Consider the following 5,246-nt stretch of genomic DNA (forward strand, 5'->3'; position numbering starts at 1 on the left):
CAGCCGCGCGTCCGCGGCTTCGACTTGATAGCCCCTTCATCTCCCCTTCCTCGCCTGTGGGAGGCTTCGGGGAGAAGAGCCGGGCCTCCAGATCGCAAGGCAACCCCGCAACACGGTGCTAGGTTAGGGCGCTCGGGCTAGGGTTAGAGTTACGCGCGGGCGGCGCCGGAAGTAGAAGGAGCGACGAGAGAGAAGAGAGGCGGGCTAGGGCTTGAGGAGGAGAGGCACGGGTTAGAGCGGCGGCCTTTCCTCCTTGGCGAGGCCGAGAAGGGGGAGCGATGTCCATCCGAAACGTAAGTCCGTCTCTCTCTTCCCCTCTTCCGATGAGCGGCCGAGATTTAAACATCCCAGCGGGCGATGGTGGGAGATCTTAAAATTTAAAATATGAGGTTCACTGGATTAAAAAGAAAAATTACATGAATATCTCCACTGTATGACCCACAAAAATCTCGAAGAAAACGTCGATACTCAAAGAGAATCGTTTTTCGTACCACAATGTTGGCCATGAGATACACCGGTATGAATCCTAACACCGATCTGACCATATCAATCTCCCCATCATGGATAGGGAGGACGCCCTCCATCCCTCAACTACTCTGGACCCGCTGCACCAGGCCCGAAACTCTGCCACCCGTAGCTCCCGACTAGTGATGGGGACTTCCAGGTAGGTCAGCGTTCCCTCCTGCTCCAGTATCTGCAATATCCTCCGAAATCTCCTGTCTGACTCTGGTCTTCCGTGCTGGGGCTGAAGAAATGACTGACTTCAGGAAGTTCACTCTCTGGCCGGACGCCGCGCAGTAGTCTGCACCACCCTGCGAAAGACCCATATGTCAGAAATCCGTGCCCTACTCAGGAGAAGACAATCATTGCAAAAAGTAAATGGAAATAGGCCTCCAGCTCCCGGCTGGCGCACACTCTCTGCAAAGCATGGGATAAAATGTCAGCACAGATAATAAACAAGTATGGGATAAGGGACATCCCTATCGCAACCCCCATAATGGATTCAAAGAACGATGATGGTGTGTCGTTGACACAAGATAGAAAACTTTGGCCCCCGGAACACCCCATAACCCATCCATCCACCGCCTGTGGAAACCGTACGCCTCCAATGCCCGCTGGAGAAAACTCCACCTGATCCTGTCGTAAGCCCTCTCCATATCTAACTTGACTGCCATAAAGCTTTGCCGCTTCGATGCTCACTTGAAGATCCCACATCATTTCCTAGGCCAACATGACATTGGTGGGAAATATTTCTATCGGCTACAAAAGCCTCCTGCTCTTGGCTGATGATACCAAGCAAAAGGGGCTTCATCCTGCCCACCATTATTCTCAACAAACCTTGTATAAGCTTGTGCACAACTAATGGTCTGAAGTGACCAGGCTCAGCGCATCCTGACGCTTAGGTATAAACATGATGAAGGTGGCTTCCAATCCTCAGGCATCGCTGCCTGGGTGAAGAAGCACTGAATAGCCTCCACCACCGGCTCGTCGAATAATACCCCAATATGCGAAAAAGAAAGAGGGAAAACTGTCAGATCCGGGGGCTTGTCTGCTGCCAAGGCCCCGACTGCCTCCTGCACCTCCTATGCTGATACCGGCCGGATCAGGGATACACTCTCAATGTCACCAATACCACGTCCACCCTCAGAAGGTGGTCTCCATCACTGGCTCCTCATCCTCCGTCCATCTGGCACGGAAAAATCAAGTAAGACCTGTCAGATGGCAGGCTCACCCTCACCCGATGGCCAAACCCATCTCGTAGAGAGTGGATCATGCTCCACTGTCTCCGAATAACGTCGTCCGATGAAAGAAGCTAGTATTACGATCACTCTCACTTCCCATTGACACGAGATTTCTGTCTCTAGAAAATCTCATGTTGTCGTAGCAGCGAATGGTGAGTCGCTAGTAACCCCCGAAGATCGGTCATATCATCTCCGGAAGCACGCCTCCTAGGTCTTCCTTCCTTTGCAACTCAGCAATCGAGCTCTCTACCTCCTCCAATCGTCGGAATATATTGGCGCAACCTCGCGGTTCCAATGGCGAAGAGCCTCTTGGTTAACTGTAGTTTACGCGAGACCCGTTGCATAGCATCCCCATACACCGAGATACGCACGCATCGCGAACAATATCCCAAGACTGGGGGTACGATAGCCAGACCTTCTCAAAGAGGAAGGGGCTATGATGAGTAGGACCCAATGAGGTAGAAAGTAGCAGAGGACAATGGTCCGAGGCAATCCAAGGTAGGTGACTGACCGACAGGTACAGAATCGAAGGATCCAATCTGGGGACGCAAAGGCCTATCTAATCGCTCCCAAACCCTAGCACTGCCAGACTGATTATTGCATCAGGTAAACTGTGGTCCAGAAAAACCTAAGTCTACCAGGCTGTTCCGCGATACAAATCATGGAATTCCCTCCTGTTCACTCTATCCGTGAAGGCTGCACCCCCCCCCCCCCCCCGCTTCTCACTCTCACTATGGATACAATTGAAGTCACCAACACCACCATCTGGATACCCTGACGGCCAGGTTGGTGATCTCCTACAGAGGCTCTCCTAACCTGTGATCCGTGCTCGCGTACATGCCACACAGTACCCACAGAGCAGCGTCAGGTTTCGACACGACCATGACTATCTGTTGGGGCCAGTTGTGGAAAACATCAACTGTCGCAACCCTTGCCTTCACAGGACCAAAATGCCTCCCGACAGCCCTTGGGAATTGACTGCGTAGGTCTCCCAGTCCCTCTCTAAGCGCCGCTCAGTCGTCTAAACCCCTCGCCAGATAATTGAGTCTCGTAGAGGAAACAGATCTACGGACAATGGATATGCACTAACCGCTTAAAGGAAGACATGAAGGACGGCTTGGCAGCCCTCCTACAATTCCAAGAGAGAATCATCATGGATCACAGTCCACATAGTCGGCTCAGACTCATCATCTCCTAGGGTCGCGGGGGCAGCATCAGGCTCGACGCCCAGGCTACCCCGCTCCTTCTCCTCGTCGCATGCAATGGATATGACACCCATAACTACCGCCCTTACACGCTGCGCGGCAGTAGAATGGTCTGTACCCCTTCTAGCGACAGTGGCTTAGTGGTGCTCCTCTCCAAATGCGGGACGGGGTGTCCCCCCGCCTCGCACCTACCTGAAGTAGCGTCCTCTAGCACACTCGAGGTCGGGGGTAAAGGGCCAAATCGAAAGACCCCATCTGGGCCACTCCCAAGGCCCTCATGAGCGTCCCATGGCCGCGGCTCGCTCGACGTGCCCAACATGGGGAGGTCCTGGCCAACGGGCAGGGGGATCCCCAACCCTGACTCCAACTCTTGACAGGGTGGGCTGTACTGGAAAGGCTCTGCTGGTGCCTCAGGGGGCCTAACTGAGGATGATAGTGGTATTTTGATAATTAATACAATAATCAAGAGTATGTTACAAATTAATTCGATACTTCATTTATAAGTCTGTTACTCTCAGTATATTCGTATAATAAGATAAAGATGCATTTCATTGTTTATATGGATGAATCTAACCTTAAGTTGCAGCAAAGTGTAGATTGAGTCGACCCCAAGGTTGATTGGGTCGACCCCGGCACATCAAGAAAGCATCTAGCACACTTCCGCAAAAATGGCACGGATGAACAGTAGTTGAGTCGACCCAAGAAAAGCATGAGTCGACCCAAACCTCAAGCCTCTCAAGCCTTAAGAAAGTAGTTTCTGGAAACACTGAGAGGGTCAACCCAAGAGAAAGTTGAGTCGACCCAACCTTGAGTCGACCCAAACACTGAGAGGGTCGACCCAAAGGCAATGACATTCAAAATAGGTTCTTTGGAAATCCTGAGAGGGTCGATCCAAGTGTAAGTTGAGTCGACCCAACTGAACCTTGAGTCGACCCAAAAAGATGTTCAGTCGATCCAAGTGAAGGAAGGCTGAATTGCAAGGTTCTGTGGTTCTGAGAGGGTCGACCCAAGGGAAGGTTGAGTCGACCCAAGTGAAAGTTGGGTCGATCCCAGTAAAAGTTGAGTCGACCCAAGCACGGGCAGAAGCATAACGGCTAGCTCTGCAGAAGTACTTTTTGTCCTTCCAACAGTGAGTAACGGCTAGTTTTGAATTCTAACTATTGGGGCTTGTCCAATGGATGAAGGAAACTATTTAAAGTGGCACTATTCATCAGAGAAAACATCCTTTTGCAAAATATCAAAGAGTACACAAGAAAAACAAGTGCCCTAATCTCTTCATCCAAGTGCTTCATTCAAGAGTAAAAAAAAAGTGGTTGAGCAGATTCCAAGAGTCATTAAGAGCTCCATCCACCCTTGAAGAGTGAAGCATCCTTGACAAAGAAGAGAGAAGTCTCATCAAGCAATAACTATTTTCTAAACTCTTCTTTGTAGATTATATTGTTATATTTGCTCATCTAGGAGCTTAAATCTTCTTACTTCTTTTATTAATCACCTTGTAAAGGTTTGTTCGTAAGCCCGCAAAACCAATGGTGTAGGTTGATTGGTGAACCCGTAAAACCAATTGTAAAGGTTCGTTGGTGAGCCCGGAAAACCAACATAGGTTCGTTGGTGAGCCCGTAAAACCAACATAGGTTTTTGATGAACCCGAAAAACCAAAGTGTAAAGGTTTTTGGATTGTGAGCCCGAAAAACAATCCAACTGTAATCCGCGAGATTATAGTGAATTTCCAAGGGGTCGCTTGGGGAGTGGACGTAGGTGCTTGGGGAGTGGACGTATGTGCTTAGGAGAGCACCGAACCACTATACTTCTTGTGCGTTTGTATTGTGCTTTGTTAAATTCCACTAACTCATCAATTGACATAAATAATATAGTAAAAATTAAGAGAAACCAATTCACCCCCCTCCCTCTTGGCTTGTCACCTTGGGCAACAAGTGGTATCAGAGCAAGGTGCTCCAATAGTATTTATTGATCTCACAATCAAGAGTTAAAGATCATGACAACCCAAGTGGGATGTTCTATGAGTGAGGGACAATCCACAAATAGACCTCCTCTATTTAATGGCACAAATTACACATACTGGAAAGCTAGGATGAGGATATTCATTCAAGCTCTAGACTATGAATTGTGGTATATTATAAACTAGAGGACCTCACACACCCACAATTAGTATAGAGGGCACTATCATACCCAAACCAGAAATGGATTGGAATGAAAGTGATAGAAGATTAGCACAATTAAATGCTAAAGCGATTAATGTACTTTACTGTTCATTAGATGTAAGTGAATTCAATAGAATATC

This window comes from Phoenix dactylifera, unplaced genomic scaffold, assembly GCF_009389715.1.
Source record: "Phoenix dactylifera cultivar Barhee BC4 unplaced genomic scaffold, palm_55x_up_171113_PBpolish2nd_filt_p 001521F, whole genome shotgun sequence".
Taxonomy (NCBI): Eukaryota; Viridiplantae; Streptophyta; class Magnoliopsida; order Arecales; family Arecaceae; genus Phoenix; species Phoenix dactylifera.